At 44.1% G+C, this 26,533-nt stretch overlaps 1 protein-coding gene across 1 annotated transcript in view; it reads left to right on the forward strand.

Moving 5' to 3' along the window:
- The window catches only part of LOC126354838 (serine/threonine-protein phosphatase 6 regulatory ankyrin repeat subunit B-like), a 32,207-nt gene that overhangs the window by 704 nt on the left and 4,970 nt on the right, over positions 1 to 26,533 (forward strand). The window lies entirely within an intron of this gene.

Raw genomic sequence — 26,533 nt, forward strand, 5'->3', positions numbered from 1 at the left:
GAAATTATTTAACGGATTGTCACTCATAGTGGTTTGCGTCTTTATGTTAAACCGTGTTGTATACTCGTTCACGGAAAATTTTTCGGGTCTATCAAGCACTTTTTGCATCGACAGATTTTGGCAGAGCAATCTTTACTGGTGGTAGCGAGCTAATTCATAAATTATAATCTTTTTGATGCTCCAATACTTACTACTCTGCGTAACTTTTCATGTTGACTGAGTCGCGAGAGACAAATGTATCATGTTGTCCTAGTATTTTCCGTGCATGTAAGGCTAGTTCCAAGTTGAACCTAGAACTAATTACGTCTTTCGTTTTAACATTTTAAAGTTGTCATTTTTCTTATTTCAGCGTTTTATTTTCTTTGCAATTCTGATTAATAACCCAGTTCGGCGCTACTACTATATTTTACTCTGCAAGGTAGTCTAGGAGCCTGACCAGGTAGAAGTAGTTACCGATGAACATCTCAAAGAAAATAAGTGCGTCACGAGATAGCTTAAGAAATGTTCAAGGTTTATCGAGATATTTATCGGATTCCAGTGTAAGGCACTGCAAGGTGTAGTGATGGTACGGTTAACTATTAAAACAAAGAGCGCTTACGTTACAAGAAGTCCGATTGTTTTATCTTCACATATAGCAGCAATAGTAATACTCTTACCCAGGGAATGAGAGTAGGGAGAGGCGCATGAATCTTGCACAGTCGCTCACAAAGTTTGCGTTTCTGTGGCTGACGGAAATTCAGAGTGTAAAAACCCATGCCGGCACATAGCCAAGGGGGCTGCCAAGCTTAAACATCCCCATCCGCTAGACGGATCACCATCATCAATGTAAGAAGCCCTTTCTTCGTGAGGCAATACGGAGAGGTTTGGACTTTTATCCAGGACATTGGCGACACGACTAGTGATCAGAAACTTTACGCCACCACCTCTCTTATAAAGTTTATTTTTGCTATTAACTTTAGTGACAGAGTAAAACATGTAATCAACAACCACATTGTCAGAACAAGATTTTCATTGTGCAGCGGAGTGTGCGCTGATGTGAAACATCCTGGCAGATTAAAACTGTGTACCCGACCGAGACTCGAACTCGGGACCTTTGCCTTACGCGGGCAAGTGCTCTACCATCTGAGCTACCGAAACAACTCACGCCAGGTCCTCACAGCTTTACTTTTGCCAGTACCTCGTCTCCTACCTTACAAACTTTACAGAAGCTCTCCTGCTCGCAGGACCGGGCGTGAGTCGTGCTTCGGTAGCTCAATGGCTAGCCGGCACGGTAGCTTAGCGTGTTCGGTCAGAGGGATAGCTGCCTTCTGTAATAAAAAAAAACTGAGTTAATCGCTCAACAACGACCTTCAACGGATATGCTACGACGTCCGCCCCGAGCAGAAGCAACGAACAACAGCGAACAAAATGAAATTTAAAAAATAAAAAATGGTAGAGCACTTGCCCGCCAAAGGCAAACCTCCCGAGTTCGAGTCTCGGTCGGGCACACAGTTTTAATCTGCCAGGAAGTTTCAACCATATTGTCAATTATGACATCAAACCAAATGAATTTTAACTTTCCAACTACAACTACAATTTATAAGGGGTTTAGGTGGGGACGCTCTTACAAATGTTTCCAAACTTATTAAAAACTCCAAAATGCTCGACTATAGTGACAAAAGAAGAGCTGTATAACAAACTACTGTACACCCCAGTAATCTATTGTATTTCATAGATACCATAAACCCAAGTATTTCGTTAACCATACACTGTCGGTTACATTAACGACATTTTAACTCACCTTAATTATAACCGAGCGAGTTAAATGGACGAAAAGTCTACGGATTTACAGTTGGTAAGACAAATCACAATTCTTTCAAAGAAACTGGCTTGGTTTAAGATTTTCGTGACCGTGAATATTTAGAATACCTGAAGTATGCTTATTTCATTCACTCCGGGCATCCGGACTTTGCTTAAATCAAATGATACGCAGGATGTAAGCAGTTACTACTTGCAATGTAGTTATTTCGATGAGGATGGCCCTAATAGTGGCTCTGTAAACTTCACCCAAACCGGTTTGTACCGTTCATACAGCAAGACCCACACGCATTTAGTTACTAAATGATGAAATTAATATAAGTGAACGACCATAAGTGTTTGGTCAAAAAAAGATTTCATTCGCTTAGAGAAACTTAAATGAGTATTTGCGTCTTACTAGTACAAGGCCAAGAGCAGGAAAGGTGACGAAGTGACAGAAGAAAGACAGGGAAGTTAGAGGTAACATCACAAAGATATTGTAATTTATTCCCCTTCTTCCAGATTTTCAAACACTATAGATTCATATTTTATAAATGACAGTTTTCTGTTTGATTGTCTTAGTGCAAAATTAATTCATTATACTTAGTAGAACTAATTTTACTAGCACAATGAAAACTCTGATGTGTTTTTATCATATGCACCTTACAAAAAATTTTGTATTACAAGTTACTCAGAGAAATAAAAATATTATAAATTATTCAGTAATATTGAATCGACATCTTCTAGTCCGTTTTCTGATGAAATATAGCATTGAGTCACAGTGTGTCAAGTCAGTTTCTCACATACTTCGAACATGTCCTGCTGCCGAGGTCTCCACGACGTCGATGTTTTTTTTTTTTGCTAGCAACTGGGCAGGGAAGACTTTCCTGGATTGAGGGTGTATGTACGTTAGGTTAATAAGTTCCCAGGCATAGGAAATTTTGTTTCCAACTTATTGTATTACAGTTTTTATTTATACAGTTTTCTTTAATCACGATCCACACAAATGGATTCCCATACGATTTGATGAATTCTGTAACGCGTTGTCAATGAGATATTTGTGAAATACGTTAGGTTACCGGCATTGTAGTGGGTAATGTACCTCGACCCTCATTGAAAAGAGTTTCTCAGAAATGCAACTGTAGTTGGGAAATTTCATTTTCCGCCATATGACGAGCAGATTTTTCCAGCATGTGGTCCGCAGATTCGTCACAAAGTATTTTATAACCTTGAGTAGAGGTTCATACCTCGTACGAGGTTTCACTTGATACTTTCAGTGTGTGATGAGACATTAACTGAAACACTTTGGGCTACTATCGTCTGTTATGCAGTGTGTTTAACACGGAACTTAGCGAGCGAAGTGGCGCAGTGGCCACCACACTGATGTCGCATCCGGGAGGACGACGGTTCAGTCACCCGTCCAGACATCGTCATTTAGCTTTCCGTGATTTCCGTAAATCGCTTCAGGGAAATTTCGAGATGGTTCGTTTGAAAGGGCAGGGCAGACTTCCTTCTCTATCCTTCCCTAATCTGATGGGACTGATGACCTCGCTGGTTGGTCCTCTCACCCAAATAAATCAAACAACTGAACTTGGCAGCCATTCAACTGCTGCAGAAATTGTCAGTCGCTCACTTACGATTGGGACACTGGCTGCCTCTCAGAATGGAAAATGTAACCTGTATGAACTGCAAACACTGCAGAACACACAAGCTCCGGGAGGCAGCACTGTCTCCAGCTCGAGCTGTTCTGGGGTGTACCTGCTGGCGGACGAGTGGTAAACCTTGCACAGTGTAAACTGTCTCCAGCTCCAATACACATTTAAGTTTTTAAACTCCGTTCCGCGTGTGACATGAAAGTATTTGTGATGGAATAACAAATAATGTACTTCTGTACGTCGACAGAGCAGTAAGGCCTCCAACAACTCGTGGCTGTTCGTCCAGCTCGTTACACTTTCTACGCCACTGATTGCGCCCCCCCCCCCCCGCCCCCATATAGCGCATGCAGGCGACCGACTGCAGCGTCACATTACTGGGCGCCCCTATCACTGATCGCGACGTATCACACCTTGCGACTACTATCTGCAGCGCATGGTGCTGCCAGGTCTTTAATAAGGATGAGATTATCTATGATTATAATGTGAGATTCATCGCGAAATCTCTTGCATAACCCGAGCGATCACTACGCAGAAAAGTGACGTAGTCATTGATCATGCGGAATATGACTTCAGGAATATTTAAGTACTAGCAGAGAAACCCCGCGTTGCCAAAAATTTATTTACAACTGTGCGTCCACACAGCGTCTAGTCTTGTTTACTGTTGATGACGTAATGTCTCCTAAACTATGCGTAGTGGAATGATTTTACTTTTGCAGGTACATTCAGCGGCGTATGTGGGTACTGTCTGCGAAATTTATTGAGAACAGGATTAGTAGCACAGAAATAACATATTTAAAAATGCCCGCCCGGCTGGCCGTGCGGACTAACGCTCGGCTTTCCGGGAGGGAAGGAGCGCGTGGTCCCTGGCACGAACCCGCCCGGCGAATTTGTGCCGAGGTCCGGTGAAGCGGCCAGTCTGTGGGTGGTTTTTAGGCGGTTTTCCATCTGCCTCGGCGAATGCGGGCTGGTTTCCCTTATTCCGCCTCAGTTACAATATGTCGGCGATTGCTGCGTAAACAAGTTCTCCACGTACGCGTACACCACCATTACTCTACGGAACCGCACAGTAACCCTGGGTTTGGTGTGGGGCCGCGGAGGGGTGAAGTGGACTGCGGTGTGGACGGAGCCTCTTCGTCGTTTCTAGGTCCCTGGTTAACATACAATACAATAGAATATGTTTAAAACTCTTGTATGATGTGGCAGTTTTTCAGTCATCTCATAGTTTATGACGTCATCCTCAAATATGTGTTATACAATAACAAAATTTTACAGATACGTTCAATGGTGTATGGGCATAGCGTCTGCAAAATGTCGTGAGTATTGTTAGTAGTAAAGAAGTATCAAATTAAAACGCCATGCGTCATGCGGTACTTTAACTGCATGAATAGTGGGAAAGTAGTATCCGATACTCTTCCTTTCATCATTTTGTAATGGTTGTCAGCAGGAGAAAATTCGTATGTGTTCGAAATAATGCGTGAAGTATGCTGCAAGTAGAAAAGTGCTATCATTCTCAAATAATGGGTGAGTATAGTGTGGGAGCTCACACGACACGTGTTACGCAACTTTTTCAAGCCCACCTCCTACTGCTTTGAGAGGTAGGTGGTTCTTACTCGAACAACGACTGTTGCCTGCAAGTTATGTTTGTTTGTACCAAGTCCAATAGCAATCGGGGCAGTGGAAGAAACATGGGCTGGCGGTATCGCCGACATCCCCCCCCCCCCCCCCCCCACCCATTCCCTCTCACACATTCATTGCCATAAGTGTGTGTGTAATCTACCACTCTACCACTGTGGAAAAATTCCTTGAAAAAATAGGTTGGTGCGTCAGTGCATAGATAGCGCTTTGTGGCTTATCGCACGGCAGTCTGTAGGTATGTATTTATCAGTTTTTCATATTTGCTCTGGAATTATTCCTACAGTTAACTAGCGGATTAACAAATTTGAAGGGTGTGAATATCCTCAAAGCGTTAGAGAATGGAGTGTCTTCGGAAAGGACAAAATTTTTGACTTAAGTTTACTTTGGGTATCAAAGTGTTGGCAACGGAGGCAGCTCGAATCACCTGTGTCGTCGATAGGGCGAATGCCCTGAAAGAAACAACGTCGGTTAATGGTTTTGTCGTTTCCGGGAGAATTACTTTGTCACAACTGATTTTCTAGTTCAGAAAGTCTTCCACATTTGAGTAACGTACATTTAGTTTCACACCATTCAGTATGCTCTTTAGTAAACGTAGTTTGTGTGAAGACTTATTTTCAAGGAGCTTTATTTAGATTTCCTTAATACATTTACAAAGGCTGGTTGCTGCTCGGTCAGAGGAGAGATAAGAACCTAACGAAGTATGCTACATCTCCAGTGAAATCCGGACAGACACCTAAGGCACGCATTGCATCTGTAAACGATAACGTTATCAGTTACCACCAACTTAGCGACCGAGCGAGGTGGCGCAGTGGTTAGCACACTGGACTCGCATTCGGGAGGACGACGGTTCAATCCCGCGTCCGTCCATCCTGATTATTTTTCCGTCATTTCCCTAAATCTCTCCAGGCAAATACCGGGATGGTTCCTTTGAAAGGGCACGGCTGACTTCTTTCGCCATACTTACCGAGATCGATGACCTCGCTGTTTGGTCTCTTCCCCTACACAACCCCCCCCCCCCCCCCCTCCCCCAACCACAACTTAGCGAGCTGCTGTAGCACGTAGCCTCCTTGTCACTTTTTTAGTGACCACTGATGAGCAGTAACAGGTAATTGGAACGACTTGTGATAATCGGGCTGGCTGCGTCTTTTTTACCGCATGTGGACCTCATCCATCAGTTTCGAATTAGATGAAGGCCAACTCCATTTCTCGGTTGTGAAAATGTACGGGTCATGCGCATGTTCAGTTTCCACCAGTCTGCTTTGACGCATCATGTCATATGTGACGTCATGCGTTTAAATTGCGAAGGACGTGAGTGTCATGTTATTAAATGTTGCCTGTGGTTGTTCTAGTAACGAGTGCAATCTACGATGATCGTAAAATACTCTTTGAAATTGATATAAATGTGCAGTTTATCCGAAATATGACGTCATGGATCAATGCAGACTGGTAGAATCGGTCCGGCCGGGATGGCCGAGCGGTTGTAGGCGCTACAGTCCGGAACCGCGCGACCGCTACGGTCGCAGGTTCGAATTCTGCCTGGGCATGGATGTGTGTGATGCCCTTAGGTTACTTAGGTTAAAATAGTTCTAAGTTCGAGGGGACTGATGACCTCAGAAATTAAGTCCCATAGTGCTCAGAGCCATTTGAACCATTTTTCGATAGAATCGGACGATGAGCTAATCCCAGTTGGACAGTCGTGCAATTTAATCGTAGATAATTTCTGCATTTATGTATGCAGAACTAGATATTTATTAAATGTTGAATCAGGTATCAATCCCTGCACAGTCGGGTGAACCCCTAGTTTCCTAGGTGAGTAGTTTCCCAGCGACACGCCCTCGTCCGAAACCCATAGTTTTCTCATGTGTTTAGCCTTAGTAAAAACGTCTTGCAGATATTGGTCTGCTCCGAAATTTTTAATCCAACGAACAGACAATTATACGAGTATATCAGATAAGCTGGTAGTTCGTGCACTTGGCGACGTAGTAAAACTACTTAAAATACTTTTTAAATAATTTTGAGAAACGTATCGAGCATTAAATATGTGATGTGCAAACAATAGAACCGCGAAGCTTCTCACAGTAACCACCACTACAAAAGGTAAAGGCAAACTGAATAGCCGTCCAATTAGAAAGACCGATGAGTTTTTACAAATCTAAATCACAGAATATCGAACGTAATCTGGGAAGGGCTAACGAAGCGCCAGACTGTAGAACTTGGTAAGCCTTTCCGATAACGGAGACAATTACATTCTAAGCGACTCATATTTATGGCCCCTCATTGCAGTATCTCACACAGCAATTTATTACAACGTTAAATTTGATCAAAGTATAAGTTGTCTATGGATTTTTCCACCGCCTGCCCCCTCCACCAATCCACTGCCTTAATTGGCTCTGTTACGAGACTTTGACGCTAAATCATTCAGCTTGTACGAAATTAACACTCCCCCCCCCCCCCCGCCACCACCTAGCCGAAAAGATTAATTAAAGCACTATCAATACGTAAATTTCGAAAACTTCATTATCTGTTGTCGTAAGTACTGTTTATTCATTCCTTAGATTTACTATTAAATTGTGATAAAGTATATTAACGCTTGAGTACATATTACACTGGTGCATCTTTCTAAAGGTTGGACTAACAACGATGCATTGTTAACGTTCAAAGTACTCCAATTCCTTTATGTTTAGATTTAGAGAAAAGCTTTTATTTACCTTCAACTGCAGTTTATCACGTGACAGTCTGCATATCACGCCCTCCCATTTTTCAGGAATTACACGTATTATAATTAAAATTTTTCACGATATTTGTTATTGAACTGTTCCCCATTTTAGTTCGTTACAAAATGTTTCATCGAACTGCCAAACACGAGATGGTCCTTGACTGGCTGGCTAAGTTTGTCAATTATGAGAGAGACATTTGCTACGTAATTCGCTAAAGCTGTAAGTACTCTATATTTTTGTGGTTGAACAAAGTTGATTTATTTACTTTTTAAATATCTTCAACTACGCTACGGAATAGCATCATCTCCGTAATATTAAGACGGACAGTAGTCCATACCCAATTTCATAATGTTTTCGGCGTATCTGATACATCCCTGAAACGTGACCCGTAACCAGACAGTACTAAAGATAAATTGAAGGTAGGAGGATAGGGAATATGACTCATAGCGTACTTTTTTTCCCAAGGAAGAGTTCGTGGCTATACTTTTGAAAGATATGTTTTTGGATACACTTCTTGCCTCGAATTCAGAATATTACAGTGCTTTCTGTTTCATGCCACAGACCATAGCTACTTCTCAAGGCATGGAAAGTTTTTCCAACTACGAAAACATGAACATATTGAACTTCTATTACTGTTCGCCCGTTTTGAAACTTCCTTGCAGAATGAAGTCAATGTAACATTTTTGTTAGAATACCAGCAGTGACTCAAATCTAATCATAGCCATTAAATTAGAAAGCATAGAACACATGAAAAAAAATTCAAATCTCTGTCACTGTCCCGCAGTTAGCGACCATCACAAACGGAAATTTGATATAGAGCTTATCCCGTTCTACAGGGGAGGCAAAATTAACACGAAACTGGTATTCAAATTAACAACCGGCTCACTTCCAACCGTGAACCGCGTAGGGTGATACCTATTTGCTGGAGATTCTTGATTACTTAGGAGTCTTGAGGCAAGTGGATAACCGATGCAAGTAACATTTAAGAAATTAAAGATGGAGAATGGCATACAAGGTGCCCATAATTGAAATTCCAATTTCGAAACGCTGTAGAAAGAGAACTACTGCCCAGAATAACGCCACATTTGATCAGCATATTATTGACGCAGGAGAAACTACTGAAACAGAAAAAAATTAACTAAAATCTTAGCAACAGGTAGTGTTGTAAGCGTCTTAACGTAAGTTTAGCTACAAATGACAAGCGAATCGCATTATGACGGCTATGATTTGAGTTGCTCGTTACCCCGTCCGTACTATTCAATCTGCATGACTGCAAAAGTTGGGTAGTCAAGATTTGTGGTACTGTTAGGTTACCCTATCCACCACGGCACATCGGATGGAAGAAAACTGCGTAAAAAGTAAAGCAACATCTGTTTCTAATGGTCCAGTGACTGGCGCAACACATGACCGGTATGCTGTCCACCGTTTCTCGCCACGAGTTGGAACCAGAAACAGCAGCTTTCACAGCTGACTGGAGTGTCTCCAGAGTCACGTTCACTATCTGTTACCCCATTTGCGCCTTGTATTCAACTACGTTCTTATTTGGAGCATTGTACATACATTTCAGACAATCTCCCCGGTCACACGGATTAAGATGTTCTGGAGGACCAGGCTGTAGTTGAATGACTGTTGATAATTCTAGCAGTTACCAAATTACTCTACTGCAGCTGATTCACTGGACATTTAATGTGCGAAGCTGTGGCATCTTCCGTATAAATGATCCTACCCAAACATCCACACTCTTGAAGGGTAGGATCAACGTTAGTTGATAAGACTCTTACTGCGTTCACCAAAGACGGATCAACTGCTTTGTGCCCTCTTTCACATTTCACTTCAAAAGAACTTCTCTCTTCGAATTGGCAGTCATTTTATCTAAACCCTTTCTGGACATCGGGCCAGTTCTTTTTCGTATCCTTGCTGTCCACAACTTCTTCAGGGCAACTGGCGCACGATCACCGTTGTCGTAAAAGAGCTGAAACAGGAGGGCGTGATCCTTCTTGGGGACAGTCATTTTGGGCCTCTCAGATGCAGTCTTAGGAACAGCCGTGTGCCACGCGTTTGTTGGTGTGCATATTCTGATGATGCTTAAAGCGCCGTCGGTTGGTAAATTTCTCGCTATTTTTTTTTCTTCCGCGTGTCTCCAATAGTACACTGTTCAAATTTGACGTCATTTAGACCAGTTGTGGCTCCCTCTCCGTTTTCGTAGTCTTTCTTGGGTGCTAAATTTAGTTTATTAAGTTGGTGGGTTACGATGTCTTTGATCTTAAAGGTTGTGTTCAGTTTATTTTTATTTAAAGCTGGCAGGACGAATCACAAACTTTATTCGAGTCTCTTGACACAGTAATAGTGGACATTACGTAACTTCACATCGTCGTGAATTTTTATTCATAAGCCCTGTTATTAAGCAAGCTCAGAGTAATTCGGTGAACAAATACTATTTATTTGTAACTAAAATTAATTTCAAGAAATTGAAAATAAATGTCATGAAATCTTATATTCGTGGTAAATAAGTTTTCACAGAAGATTAAACGCCGAAAGTAAGATGTTGCTGCAAAGTAGTCGGTGAAATTCTTCAAATGACTCATCCGATCTCTCTGTGATCCAATCGGACGTTAACAGTTTCATGAAAGTGGTATAACTGCTTTGGAATTGAGACTGACTTCACCATTATAGTATAGGCAGTTCAGTATTTTTAAGCCAATCAGCCTCAAGTGTAAAATTGCAACACTTCAATAATTGCACATATAATGATCCATAATAACGAAGCTGAACCAGAGAATACTTTTCATTCTGATTCATGAGTTTCCCCAGCGTATTTGATCATCAAAATATCCACGGGTGCACTGCCGGTCTACAGTGTCCAACGGGCACAAGTATTTCGGCGATCATACATGTCGCCATCGTCAGGTGAACTGACGGACTCAGCTCCTGTGAACGTGCCGGCACGGAGATCCGTACGCTATGGATGCTCTTGATTAACCCAATCGCTGGTTCCCAAGCCTTGCTAAGACTATAGCCACACTCACGGTTTATGAGGTCGTCATTGGTGCTAATTTCGATGGGTTCTCTAACGACGCTGTCCCAGTATCTCGACGTCTGTACTAGAATCCTCGTGCGTTCATACTCCATAACGTGATTTTCCGACAAACAATATTCAGTGACCGCCGCCTTACTCGGATACATCAGTCGAGTATGCATCTGGTGTTCACGACATCGATCATGACAAATATTGGTCAGACGTTGCGTACCTTCGAGGATCGATGTCGTGAACACCAGAGGCACACCCGGTTGATGTATCCGAGCAACTCGGCGGTCGCTGAAAATTGTGTGTCAGAAAATCACGCTATGGAGTACGAACCCATGAGGATTTTGGTACAGACGTAGAGATACTGGGACAGCGTTGTTAGAGAGGCCATCGAAATTCGCACCAATGACGACCTCATAAGCCGTGAGTGTGGCTATAATCTTAGCAAGGCTTAGAGTTCCCTTTGAGCAGCCATAGCGTACGGATCTCCGTGCCGGCACGCTCACAGGAGCTGAGTCCGTCAGTTCACCTGATGATGGCGACATGTATGATCGCCGAAATATAGTGCCCGTTGGACACTGTAGACCCGCAGTACACCCGTGGACATTTTGATTACTTTTGATTCTGTTTCATTCTTATCTTGTACGAAACTTAACTTTTACAAATAAGTTTTCAACAACAAACACAAGTGTAACCAAGATTCTGAGAGAAGATACCGCTACAGTCTAAAATATCTACTTACACTACTGAAAACAGAACTTAGAACTATGTAATATTTCTTGTATTTCTGAAGCATTTTGCATCGCATTCTTGTAAAATCTAAATTATTTTATTATTTTAATAAACTTACAAATTTCAAACAAAAATTGACATTCATCTAAATAAATCGAATTAAATAAAAATAAATGTCAGTTATTATACTATGAAAGAGTGACTTCACAGGGGTGCTCGTTGTACAGCCTTCAGAAATTAAAACTTACATTATGGAAACCTTATATATTACAATAGTAGAAAGTCACTGACTTGGGCGGAGAACAGCAGCCATGGTTGTTTTCAGCAGTAGAGAGAAACAAAGGATTCATTGATAGAGAGCTTAACAGAGACTAATAGAAGCTACAAAACATTCAGTTCTTTAACCAGTCCAACACTGGTACTATGCTTGGGAGAGATGCAGGAATGAATCCTTATTCGTCAGGAGTTGCTAAGGCTGTGGGCGAACGTCACATTGTTTTGAATAAGGCCATTTATTGGCAGGAAAAGCAAGAGTTTGCGAATTCAAATGGGCAACATGAGTCAGGCCTGGAGAGGCGAGGGTGAGCCAAGACGTAGTATTGGGCAAAACATACTTCGCAGCAAACTTACGAAAATTTTAAGAAAAGTGGTGGCTGCCATTAGGACAAGTCCGAATGGCGTGGCAGCTACAGAAACAAAGTCCTTGGCGCCACAGCACCGGCAAGAGATAATGTTGTTCACAGCAGGAGCAGAGGAAACCGCGAGGGCGAAATGGAAAGTTCCTAAATGTGGCTTGGTCAGCTTCGCCTAAGCGGCGTTACCTCGTCAGCACATGAGGGAGGCGCGTGATCGAGATTTCCAACTTCGGTGCTGACTTGCTGCTGCCAGACCATGGGACGAGAAAATTACAGGCAGCTGAAGCCACCGGCTAATGCTTTAACGTAACAAGGGAAGGATTAAACCTTTTGCAGTAAAATAAAGGTAGACTTCCTTATCTGGCTAAACCTTATACTTCTCCCCCTTCCGTGAGAGCAAAAACCGTATGTGATTTCACTCAACGAGATTGTTACATAAATGTTGACAAATTTTAGTTTGCAAAGACAAAATATACATTATTTGATTGATAAAGGTTCTCACGGAAGACAGGAGGGGCCTTAAAATACGGGTGGGCATAGAGACTTTGAAGACCTCCTAGGGGTCACAAAGAGGCTTACACAAATCATCAATATTATGTTTACACAAGAACAAGGAATAAAAATATTATATAGAAACAAAACAAAATTACAGCAGTTAACAGAATAAAACACTTCAGAAGGTAATAGTTTGAATCGGGAGTACCCGCCAAGCGCCTTTGTTTCTTAAATGTATTTAAAAGCATATACGTATCGCCACTGAAGTTACATGCAAGGCTGAGTGGCGCGATGTGGCACGTTTTGTTGTCCTCGGCAGGCAGCGCATAAGCTGCCAGCTGGATGGATGCATGGCAGTAGCCAGGCCTGTCCACTGGAACTCAGCGCAGTGGGGTATGAGGGGAGGTTCACACGCTTCACACACATTTAACAGGGGATTAACACTAGGGGGGCACTTAACTATGCTGCACCAGTTTTCACATTAGTTAATAACACAGTTCAACTCTTAAAACTAAAGTAAGGCACATGCCTTGATAGGCTCTTCTTTTGAATCATGGACGATAATCGCTGTGAGGCTGGGGTTCTGAAGCTATTGAAGGGGACGGTCGAAACCGTCTGCGAAATATCTTAAAATATCAAGATCAGTACAATAATAAAAATAGCCATGACGGGGGTTACTGTGACACTGGGTATAATAGTTGTATGTAGATTAGTGGCTGTCTGCCATTCACTTAAATGTGCTAATAGGCGATCATAAGAAATTTGTCCCCTTTTTTGTTTTAAAAGGTCATCGATTAACGTTAAAAGGTGGTAATTTAATATATTGAATAAAACAGGTAATTCAGTTGACAAAGGAACCATGAATGAACTTCCAGATAGAAAAACATAGGTAAATGGGTGCGAATGCTTGCAGAGTAAGCCATACTGGCATGAAAGGTTAAAAGTGGCGTAATAACATCACAAAAGGACCTATTTGCTAAAAATAAGCTGTTTCAAGTTTCTATCTCGTACGTTTGCGACTGGAAATGATGTTCATAGCAACGATGTTAGTATTGTACGTTGGTCTAATGCATGTAGGTGGTTTGTGCTAATGGTCCTAAACCAGGGTTCCGGTAGGCAAACGACGGTTCATGAACAGGGTGGCGATTGACGCTTTCCTACGAAAAGGCTAATCTCACATTCTGTGGCATGGTTTCGAAAGGCGATTTCACAGCACATGAAATTATGAACATGTATGCAATCATTCAACTGATTTTGGGACATCGTAGTACATTTTCGGCGATCCGGACTAATGGCTAGAAACAACATGCACAACTTAAAGCCGGCCGCGGTGGCCGTGCGGTTCTGGCGCTGCAGTCCGGAACCGCGGGGCTGCTACGGTCGCAGGTTCGAATCCTGCCTCGGGCATGGGTGTGTGTGATGTCCTTAGGTTAGTTAGGTTTAAGTAGTTCTAAGTTCTAGGGGACTTATGACCTAAGATGTTGAGTCCCATAGTGCTCAGAGCCATTTGAACCACAACTTAAATAAATACACTGCAGTAACTGCAGTTTCCTGTCACTTAATTCTCTTGCTTCACTAAAGACTTTTAAAGTTAAATACATGGCACCCTGGACCTAGACTCTGGATCGTAATCCGTAGTGGTGTTTTGACCGTAGAGAATATCTAGGTTGCGCTATAGGCGGCTTCACTACTTCCTTCCTTGTCGTCTTGGCTGGGGTTACTTTTGTAGTAGGCTGTGCTTTACTGTCAAGCGGAGGTGGCTAGGAACCCTTACACAATTTTAACTTGTCAAAATGAACAATCGCTGTCTGGTGTGCTAGAACAATCGCTGTCTGGTGTGCTAACTGAATTTCTGCATTTACCTACGAAGTAAGCCACATGAGTTATGAACCTTCATACATAGTAGTAAACTACTTTGTCCATCCCTTCTTAACAAATGGATTGCGCAACACCAATAAATCCCCAACCTAGTACTCGCGCATTATTGCTCTCTCATTATTCCTTTTTAAATCCTGAGCCGTAGGTTTACATTGTTTCCTCTTACCTTCTTCCAATAGGTTTTAAACATCATGGCAAACCTTTCACGTCCGTGGATCTAATCCCTGGGGCAGTTGGTCAGTTTCGAAAGGTGAATTCATGTGTCGGCCATATGTGGCCTTATAGGGGCAGTATCCAATGGCCTCATGGACATGGATATTATATGCTGATATGACGTATAGGACATACCTCTCCAATCAGAATAATTTTTATTGACGTAACAAGAAAGCATATGAGTAACTGTGTGGTGGACTTGCTCTAAGCGTCCATTAGCCTTAGGATGAAATGGTGTCGTTCTCCACTTTTGATTACAATAGTCTACAAACTCCTGCTAATAATGTTGTCATAAAGTTCATGCCCTGATCTGTAAGTACAGCTTCAGGACTTCTATATGGTAACACCAAGTGGGTGACAAATCCTCGAGCTACAGTTCCTGCTGATATGTCCGATATGGGCACAAGAATTAAGAATCTGGAAAAATTATGTCTCATTGACAATATGTATCGGTTATTCTGTGGGCTCAAAGGGAAAGGACCAACAATATCTGCTGATACTAAGGTTCAAATGGCTCTGAGCACTATGGGGCTTAACTGCTGTGGTCATCAGTCTCCTATAACTTGGAACTACTTAAACGTAACTAACCTAAGGACATCACACACATCCATGCCCGAGGCGGGGTTCGAACCTGCGGGCATAGCGGTCGCGCGGTTCCAGACTGTAGCGCCTAGAAGCGCTCGGCCACTCCGACCGGCTGCTACTAAGGCCCAGGGGCAAGTGGCGTCTGGTACTTGTTATAAAGGTACCTTTGTACGAGGCGACAAGACCTCCAAATGCACGGCAAACAATTTTGTATACACTATTGCACGTCTCGCCGTCTGCCTTCCCAGAGATAATTAGTGGCGCTAAGACCATTATGACATGCTTGCAAGATATCATGACATTATGATATTATATTAGGATGTAATTCTTTCGGGATTACTACTTGTCTATCCAGAGGGGTTTTTCGATTCAAAATTCTATCTTCCACCGAAAATTTGGCCAAAATTTCATATCTTCGGCATTCAACATCTCTTTGCTGCGCTTCCCTTAATTCTTCAATAGAAATATGACTGACAACAATTACTTTAACCTTCCGGCTTAACGCATCGGCGTTTTGATGCAACTTGCCTGGTTTATGTTTCACCTCATATTCAAATTCGCTCAATTTCGAACAAGTTAACCTGCTGCTGGGATCTATCAAACTCAGCATCCACTGTAATGCACCATGATCTGTGATGACAGTGAATTTCCTCCTGTACAAATAGCATCGGAAGTAGGTTACACCAAACATGAGCACTAAAAGTTCCTTCTCAGCTGTACTGTAATTCAATTCCGCTTTGTTAAGCTGTCGAGACGCATAACCAATTGGTCGCTCTTCTCAATCGATTTCTTGTGACAAAATGGCTCCTACTGCATAATATGAGGCATCTGCCAACAGCATAAATTATTTTTCATCTGCTTATGCTAGCACAGGGGCTCGAGTCAAAATAATGTAGAATTTGGTGCATCACTTCATCATATCCTTTGGTCCAGGTGAAACTAACTGCCGGCCGCGGTGGTCTCGCGGTTCTAGGCGCACAGTCCGAAACCGTGCGACTGCTACGGTCGCAGGTTCGAATCCTGCCTCTGGCATGGATGTGTGTGATGTCCGTAGGTTAGTTAGGTTTAAGTAGTTCTAAGTTCTAGGGGACTAATGACCACAGCAGTTGAGTCCCATAGTGCTCAGAGCCATTTGAACCATTTTTTTTGAAACTAACTCCTTTCTTCAATAGTTTCGCCAGGGGCTTAGCAATGGTAGCATAACTGTTCACAAAACTCCTATAATAATTTGCAAGCTCTAAGAATGACTTCAATTCTCTGGTAGTTGTTGGTGTTGGAAAGTCTTTTACTGCTGTGGTTAATCGGGGATCAGGTTTGACACCTTCCTTGCATATTATATGTCCTAAATATTGTACCTTGGTTGAGCAAAGACACACTTCTGCAGTTTCACACTCAGGTGGGCTCCTTTCAACCTTTCCGACACATCCCTCAATCTCTCTGCATGTTCCTTTATGGTCTTAGAAAAAATGTCGTCTGAATATATTAAACATGTTATAGGTTTAAGTCCGTGTAATAAGAAGTCTGCCAATCTCTGGAAAGTGCTTGGTACATTCCTCAGACCAAATGACATTCTTACAAATTTGTATGGTCCCATAGGTACAACGAAAGCAGTTCTATGGCGATCCTGAGGTGTAATAGGGATCCAGAGCGCAAATAAAGTGTGGTGAAAAACTTAGTTGCCTAATCAGTCCAGGGTTTCATCGATACGTGGTAGGGAATACATATCCGGAGTAGTTACTCGGTTCACGGCCCGCATATCGACACACGGACGGTACGGTTTCTCACCATTTGCTGACTTCTTTGGCACGACCACCATGGGAGATACCCATGAGCTTGAGGAAGGCTGAATCGTATCTTCGACTACTGATTGAAGATGATACGGTAAACGATATGGCTTTTGCGCAATCGGCTGAGCTTCACCGGTTGGAATTTCGTGTTGAACCAAATCCCTACCTGGTAGAATCTGCCTCTCTTCAAACAACCAAGAAAAGTCCTGTAACACTGGCTGTAACATCTTTTTCTCCTCGATACATAAATGAATTTACTTCTCTGACAACTGATTCTGTAATGGCGATGCTACATAATGCAGTTCTCTAACTGCAAATTTCTTTTCCTTCCGTCCCTTCTCGTCTTTAGTCTGTTGAATTTCGGCTCGTCCTACTTCTTCCAAAATCTCCTGTCCACTAGCGACAGTAGTACCTTTCGGTATTAAAACATCTTTTACGCCAAAATTGTCTATACTCACAGGTATTGCAAAACCTTTTTTTCCCACCTTAATATGAACTTGCTGACGATCTCACATATCATTCTGAGTGAGTCGGTCCACCAGAATGTCTGTCTTCAGCTGCCTCCGATTCTTGACATCTGTCCAAAGAATTTTTACTCTTCTGCCTCTTATCCTTCCAGAGCCGGTGGTTTTTATCACCGACATCCGCAATTCCATGGGAGACTATGAACGGCGCATTTCACAGCTTCCTTGTGTCTGATATGTTGGAGCACTGCCAAAACTCTGAAATGCTTCACGTAACTGCACAGTTCGTGTTCGATAATTCAATATCACCTGATAACGGTGGAGGAAGTCATTCCATAATATGTCAAAATAGAGTTTCTTTAGCCTCACTACTTCTTTCTCATGAGTGTAACTATTCTCATCTATTTGCAGGTTCACCACACACACACCTGCACGCAGTGGTTAGCACACTGGACTCGCTCGCATTCGGAAGGACGACGGTTCAATCCCGTCTCCGGCCATCCTGATTTAGGTTTTCCGTGATTTCCCCAAATCGCTTCAGGCAAATGCCGGGATGGTTCCTTTGAAAGGGCACGGCCGATTTCCTTCCCAATCCTTCCCTAACCCGAGCTTGCGCTCCGTCTCTAATGACCTCGTTGTCGACGGGACGTTAAACACTAACCACCACCACTTACCTGCAGGGACAACTGTTTCTTCTCCAAGACAACTAAAATGAAATTGGGGTGGTTCAGTACCCTTCAGTAATTTTTAACTACAAATAACACACTCACTTGTGCACCAGTATCAATTAGAATCTTAATTAATTTGTTCCGGAGTATGCCACTTACGCTAGTATGCTCCACCTCTTTACTCTCTCCGGTCCTCACGGGGTGTATTATTCTAGTCGGGGCGAGGGTGTGTGGCGGAGCCTGCCCCCGTCTCGTTTACCTGATTTGACCCCACATTGCAGTGGTGACCGCTCATCTGATTAGAAAATAGTGACTTTGTTGGACAAACATTATTGAGATGGCCAGCAGTATGGCCAATAATGCAGAAAGGTGTGCAACAGCGCATTGCCATGTGGTTAGGTCTCCCACAATGCTGACAGCTTACTTCCGTTGCTAGTACTGGCAACGGCTCCGGCCGGCGGACACTGTGCGGCAGTGCAGAAGTGTAATACATCTTCGCATTCTACTGCCAAACGGACAGTATCAAAACGGGAGGCGGGAGATACTGCTTTAACTTCTCCACCAATTCAGGGGTCGATACTACACATACACATCAGTTGCGCGGGCTTCTGCTTCAGAGTGCAAAATCATATTCTCACTGGCGTTTTCGCCGAGCTTTCAGGTACGGCAGGTTACGGCTCGTATGCGATCTGCAAAAGCATCAAATTCCTCGTTAGGCTTCTGCCTAAGAACTGACAGTTGATCTCAGTAATAACCGGTACCTCTGGTGTCAGAATAACGCACAATTAATCTGCAGGCCAAAATCTCAAAATCATGCATATCAATCAATTCGTCCACTGTCTCTATGGACATTCTTGCTTCACCTGTCAACTGTAATCTGACCATTCGATCAGCTGGCCAGGCACAAGTACAATCCACGTCACGAATATTCTGTACGCAGATTTTCATGGGACTTTCATGAAAACGTGGCAACGAAAAAAGTCGCCATGGTATCTGAGGTTGTGGTGCGAACGTGATAGCATCGTAATGAAGTGGAAGCGTCCTGTCACGGTTATCGCTCATTGCCCATAAAGAAGTGCTAATGACTTTATAGCATGGGGCTATTGGCAAGATACCTTCACTACTTCTGACATCAGGTTGTGGAGGAAAATGAGGTCATGAATTGGTGGAATGGCCAACATATGCGAACTCAAATGGGCAACATGATTCAGGCCTGGGGAGGCGAGAGTAAGCCAAGACGTAGTGGTGGGCGAAACATAGTTCGCAGCAAACTTAGGCGAAGTTAAAGAAAAGTAGTGGCTAGCATTCGTACAAGTCTGAATTACATGGCAGCTACAGAAACACTCTTCGGCGCTGCAGCACCAGGAAGAGATTATGATGTTCACAGCTACAAGCCGTGTGGCAGAGAGAGAGCGTTTTCGGCCGACGGCGGTAGAGTATCTACAGCACGGCGGCCAGGAGGGGATAAAACCGCGGGGGCGGCATGGAATGTTCCGAAGCGTGGCTTGGTCAGCTTCTCCTAAGTGGCGTTGTCTAGTCAGCACACGAGGGAGGCGTATGATGGAGATTGCCAACCTTTGTGCTGACTTGCTGCTGCCAGACCATTGGACGAGAAAATTACAGGCAACTGAAGCTACTAGCTAATGCTTGACCATAACTACAGAATGAAAAAAAACTTTTGAAATAAAATAAAGATATAATCACTTACTATCTGGCTCAACCATATGCTTTCGTACGAGAAAATGAGTTAAAGAGAGATAGTACTGAACGCATGACATCGCAGCTGACGTGATTTCCTACCACGTGGCTGGTGCAGCCGCTGATCAGATGAGGCGCAATGTAGCCGTGCAAGCCGAACAGGACCAATGACATCCTTATCTAAGTGACGTTCCAACGTTGTTTTCAAAGGAATTAACAGGCCAACTGAGTGTCTTCGCAAAGCTCCACTTGCCAAGAGCTAAGCGCTTGATCATCGAAACTGTAGGTATCAAAGAAGGTATAGGTATTAGAAAAGCAGCAATTTCTTGTGCGTACAATGTTCACTATGTAATTCCAAAACAATCCTTATTAGTAACTACAGCTGTAAAACTACCATAAAGTATTGTAGATTGCCTTAGGTAAGCGTAGTCTATGCTTTGCTCACTTAGGTTCGTAACCACGTTACGTGTACGTTAGATGTATTGCATGCCTATCGGGGGGTTAACTCATAACGATCGCTTTACCTGCATATGCGATTAGTGTCTTGACAGAAATCCCTATGAATAGGAAGCGGTGAACTTCATAGAAACAGTAACAATGTAAAAAGCTCCATGCGAAAAACCAATGTAAAATGTTTCTTTTACATGGTTCTCCTCCTATCTATCACTTAAAACTAAAAGGTTAATAGAAAAATTAAAATTTAGTTTTGTTTATTCAGTTTTATTCGAAAAATGTTGACCTTTAGCCTGAAATAGTGATATAGTAGTAAAAATTAAAAAAAATATGATGTAATGTTACACACGCAATTTCCTTAAAACCAAGAAATAAATAAAAAGACGCTAAGAATGCAGACGTATCAAACAGCGCCTCAATAATTCGTCGAGCTCATATAAAACATGTCTATTATTCTTGAACAACAGGGAACTCCTGCGTTTGATCATGAAGGAGAACATTACGTTGAGTTCAAAGTAACAACAGTTGTTTTTGTTTCTGTGCACATAAAGTGTACTTGCATGAAAAGAAATTGTTTTGGTTTTATAAAAGCGCAGAAGTTTTTTAATTAAAAAACGAAATTCATTTTTGTAAGCATATAAATTACACAATCGACTAACACTGAAGGATGTGCGGTTCTAGTTACGTGAGAAAATAACGAAGTAACAAACACGATAAAGGGATGTCGGGCTCTCTGGTCCCCTCACATATTCATTGCTATTTCTTCCCTACCAATGCCACCAACACAATGGGTAAGGCTGCTATTTACTTCAACATTTAAGTACCGTTCCAAAACTACCGAATCATAGTTTGCTAGAGCGCTAAGTTTTGGTAAGTACTGGTAGATAGGTTTACAAATGGTTCAAATGGCTCTGAATGCTATGGGACTCAACTTCTGAGGTCATTAGTCCCCTAGAACTTAGAGAACTAGTTAAACCTAACCAACCTAAGGACGTCACACACATCCATGCCCGAGGCAGGATTCGAACCTGCGACCGTAGCGGTCTCGCGGTCTCGCGGTTTCGGACTGCAGCGCCTAGAACCACCGGCAGATAAGTTTACAGCAAGGCACCTTAACAAACCTTTACATGTATTCGAAACATTTTCTCTCATAATATCCATGTCGTTGTTCTCTATATCAGTTCTCCCATGTCTTAGTTCTCAATATCAAATCTCCCATTTCGACACAAGCAATGTGGCAAACTTAGATGACCTAACAAATATTTTCTAGCCTTTGGTGATTCATTCCAATGGGAACATCTGTGTTAATATTTAATGAAAATTTACTGTTACATATTTTGGCGAAAGCTTCAAAACTTCAGTATCATACATAAACTCGACTTCTTAAAATGGCTAGCATTATTTTATAATATAAAACTATGTATTCGCTGTGCCTTGAGTTTGGTGCTAAAAACTACAGGAATAGTATTTGCAGGGTCCAATCACATTGTGACCCCCTGCCAAAACCGGACTAACAACGTTTTGCAGCGCGGATGTGCAGGGAAGAATGTCAGAGATGTTTTGAAAAGTAATGACAGAGATGTGGAGACATGATGTCTCCAATACCGTGGCTATTTGCGCTATGTTACTCGGTTGATAACGAAAGAAAGCTTCACAAACAAAGATCACTAAAAAAGCTTTTTATTGTATGACCGGTTTCGACGGATCCATGATTCGATCTGCAAAAGGATGTACGGCAGCTGATAAGAAAATATTTACCGATAATGATAATACCTCTTGATACATATCTTAAGCTTTTGAATTTTTACGATAAACTGTCCATCAGTGTTGAAGGTAGCTTCACACTGCATGTGTACACCCCGCTACAATCCGACCTGCGGGTCTGGGGGTTAGAATAGGCCCGAGGTATTCCTGCCTGTCATAAGAGGCGACTAAAAGGAGTTCCTCCTCCTCAAGGGGACAGTTTGCGCCTGTATTAGGAGTCGGACAGTTCCACGACTTATATTTGTGGTCATTTAGGTTTTTCACTTATTCTGGTTTCTTCCTTCCTTTGTTTGGTCCCTTTCTTTGTCCTTCTCCCTCTTCTTCCTTGCCCTCTTCTTCCTTGCCCTCTTCTTCCTTGCCCTCTTCTTCCTTGCCCTCTTCTTCCTTGCCCTCTTCTTCCTTGCCCTCTTCTTCCTTGCCCCCTTCTTCCTTGCCCCCTTCTTCCTTGCCCCCTTCTTCCTTGCCCCCTTCTTCCTTGCCCCCTTCTTCCTTGCCCCCTTCTTCCTTGCCCCCTTCTTCCTTGCCCCCTTCTTCCTTGCCCCCTTCTTCCTTGCCCCCTTCTTCCTTGCCCCCTTCTTCCTTGCCCCCTTCTTCCCCGCCCCCTTCTTCCCCGCCCCCTTCTTCCCCGCCCCCTTCTTCCCCGCCTCGGCGTTAGAGGCAGTCTGTCTATTCTCTCCCTTATTTTTTCCTCTTCTTCTTTCCTCTCTGTGCGTTCCTGACGGCCGACCCACATGTTCGCACGTGTAGCCGGTGACAGGGTAACGTGTAATTCCCCACCCTGGGTAGATAACTAAGGCACGTATGTACCCCCTGCTAAAGGCTAGACCCAGGGATGGGTTATTGCCTGAGCTGACACCTTCCGACCATGCCGATTGGTCCCTCCGTCGTTTCTTGGGAGGTGTTAACAATCACCTAAGGCGGGAGTGCCCTCTGAGAGGGTCCCCACAAGGAAGGAGCGCGCCATCGGAGACGCTGGCAATCATGGAGGATTCCTCCGCAATGAATCTCTCTCCTTCTCTCTCGACTTCTGTCCAAAAACGGAAACTTGACCAACCACCAGTGACAAAAGTACTACCACCTGCCCCAAAGTTCCTCATAGTTTCTCGACCTGAGGACGGAAATGATTTTTCATCTGTCAACCCTTTCGTTATCCAGAAGAGCGTAGATGCCATAGCCGGATCTGTCTAGTCTTGTAACAGGATGCGTAACGGTACCTTGAGCCTTTCAGGCACAAAAACTGCTTCGGGCCACACTTCTGTACACGTTCCCTGTCCGGGTGGAGGCTCACCGCACTTTGAATTCGTTGCGTGGTGTGGTATATACTAGGTCGATTGACTGACGAGGGGATTGTCTTTCCTCTCTGAGCAGGGCGTGACGGCCGTCCATATGTCATGAAAAAGGTCAACAATGACCTTGTACCAACCCGGACATTTTCATTGACCTTTGATGGTGTTCAGCTGCCGTCACGCATCAAAGCGGGCTACCAAATTATTTCTGTTCGCTCCTATGTCCCGAAAACTACGCGCTGCTACCAGTGTCAGCGTTTTAATCACTCTCTCCTGTCTTGTTCTAATGCGGCTAATGTGTCACTTGTGCCAGGGATGTCCATGAGGGTGACTGTCCACCTCCGTCTCCTCGTTGTGTGAACTGTCAGGGTGACCACGCAGCGTCCTCTCGCGACTGTCCCATCTACAAGGAAGAACGCTGTATACAGGAAATTCGGGTCAAAGAGGAAGTGCTAAGATCGCCCGGTCGACGTCTCTTCTTCCTCCCGTCATCCGTAAGACACAAGCACCTTCGTCAGCTTCTGCCAAGACGAAGACCCAGAAGTCATATGCACGGGCCTTATAGAAGTAACCGTCCCGTGGAGACTTCCTACGTACTTCGAACTCCCAGCCATCGACCAGTATTTCCACTAAACGACCTTCCAAGAAGGCTCATAGGAAGCAAAGTTCTCTTTCTCCGCCACGGCGCGTTTCTTCACCTGCGCCACGCAGCGGTTGTCGCCCCAGGCCGTCATCCGTTTCGCCTGGTCGCACCACTGGCAGCCGAACAGCTGGCCGTTCACCGGCGGAGGAAGCTCCCCGTCCCGGCCATCTTAACAAGATGGCCGACGAACCTATTGAACAAGCGGCCGATGACTCTCCGCCTATTGACAACGGCGGCAGTGCTCGCTCGAAGCCAGGTCCTCAGCGGCCATCGAGGTGACCCTTTCTTGCTTCTCCTTTTTCTTTTTCTTCTCACGATGGCACTTCTTCATCGGAATATTCACGGCATTCGCTCCAACCGAGAGGACTTAAAGTTGCTGATCCTTTTGCACTGTCCGCCCGTCGTAGCTCTCCAGGAAACGATGCTACGCCCATGCGATCAAATTGACTTGGCACACTATACCTCTGTGCTTTTCGACCTACCCCCTGTCGCAGGTATTCAGGGTCATGTACGGGTTATGTTGCTGGTCCGGGATGATATTTACTACAATCCCATCACATTGCACACCGGCCTGCCGTTTACACTCCATCGTCGTCTGCCGTTACCAGGACAGACAAGATGCAAATTATTGCTCAGCTACCTGCACCATTTTTGCTAACTGGAGACTTCAATCCCCACCTTCCCGTTTGGGGCTCTCCAGCATCCTGCCCGAGGGGCTCCGTGTTAGCAGACCTTTGCAACCACCTCAATCTTGTCTGCCTCAATACTGGCGCCCCTACTTTTGTTTCGGACGTATCTCACACCTATTCCCATTTAGGCCTCTCTATATGAACTATCCAACTTGAACGCCGGTTTGAGTGGTATGCACTTTCTGATACGTATTCGAGCGACCACTTCCCTTGTGTTATCCATCTCCTGCATCATACCCCCTCTCCGTGCTGAACTAGTTATCTCCAAAGCAGACTGGGTGGGAGCTCTTATCTTCAAGGGCGAACTTTCAGTATTAAACCTTCGCAAGCAGCGATAGTGAGGTCGCACACCTCACGGACGTCATTCTCACTGCTGCTGAATATTCCATCCCTCACACTACTTCTCCACGCCGCGTGCCGGTCCCCTGGTGGACCGCAGCATGTAGAGACGCCTTACATGCTCGTCGACGTGCTTTACGCACCTTTAAACGCCACCCTACAGTGGCGAATTGTATCAATTATAAACGATTACGTGCGCAGTGTCGTCGTGTTATTAAGGAAAGCAAGAAAGCCAGCTGGGCTGCTGTCACCAGTACCTTCAACAGTTTTACTCCTTCTGTTGTCTGGAGTAGCCTGCGCCGGCTATCTGGCACTAAGGTCCACTCACCAGTTTCTGGCTTGACGGTCGCGAATGACGTCCTTGTGGCCACTGAGGATGTCTCCAGTGCCTTCGGCCGCTTTCTTGCAGAGGTTTCGAGCTCCGCTCATTACCACCCTTCCTTCCTCCCCCGAAAACAGGCAGAGGAGGCTAGGCCACCTAACTTCCGCTTCTCGAATCGTGAGTTATATTGCCCCATTCACCATTCGGGACCTCGAAAATGCACTTGCCCGGTCAAGGTACTCCGCTCCAGAGCCTGATTCTATTCATATTCAGATGCTGAAGAACGTTTCTCCTGCGGGTAAAGGTTTTTTTCTTCTTCGTACTTATAATCGCATCTGGATTGAGGGTCATGTTCCTACATGCTGGCGCGAGTCTATTGTCGTCCCGATTCCTAAGCCGGGGAAGGAAAAGCTGAACTTGCCTTCCAGTTATCGACTGATCTCCCTTACCAGCTGTGTCTCTAAGGTGATGGAACGAATGGTTAACTTTAGTTCTGTTTGGCTGCTCGAATCTCGACGCCTACTTACCAATGTACAATGTGGATTTCGTAGGCGCCGCTCTGCTGTCGACCATCTAGTTACCTTGTCGACCTTCATTATGAATAACATCTTGCGGAAGCGCCCGACCGCGGCTGTGTTCTTTGATTTGGAGAAGGCTTACGAACCTGTTGGAGGGCGGGCATTCTCCGCACCATGCATACATGGGGCCTTCGCGGTCGCCTCCCTCTTTTTATTTGTGCCTTTTTAATAGATCCTCAGTTCAGGGTGCGTGTGGCTTCTGTCCTGTCCGACGCCTTTCGCCAGGAGAATCGGGTGGCACAGGGCTCAGTTTTCAGCGTCGCTCTCTTTGCCATAGCGATCAATCCAATAATGAATTGCCTCCCAGCTGATGTCTCAGGCTCCCTTTTCGTGGAAGATTTTACCATCTATTGCAGCGAGCAGCGTACATGTTTCCTGGAACGATGTCTCCAGCGTCGTCTTGACCGTCTTGACTCCTGAAGTGTCGCCAATGGCTGCCGTTTTCCTGCCGAGAAGACGGCTTGTATTAACTTCTGGCGCTACAAAGAATTTCTCC

The sequence above is a fragment of the Schistocerca gregaria genome, chromosome 3, assembly GCF_023897955.1.
Source record: "Schistocerca gregaria isolate iqSchGreg1 chromosome 3, iqSchGreg1.2, whole genome shotgun sequence".
In the NCBI taxonomy this organism is placed as follows: domain Eukaryota; kingdom Metazoa; phylum Arthropoda; class Insecta; order Orthoptera; family Acrididae; genus Schistocerca; species Schistocerca gregaria.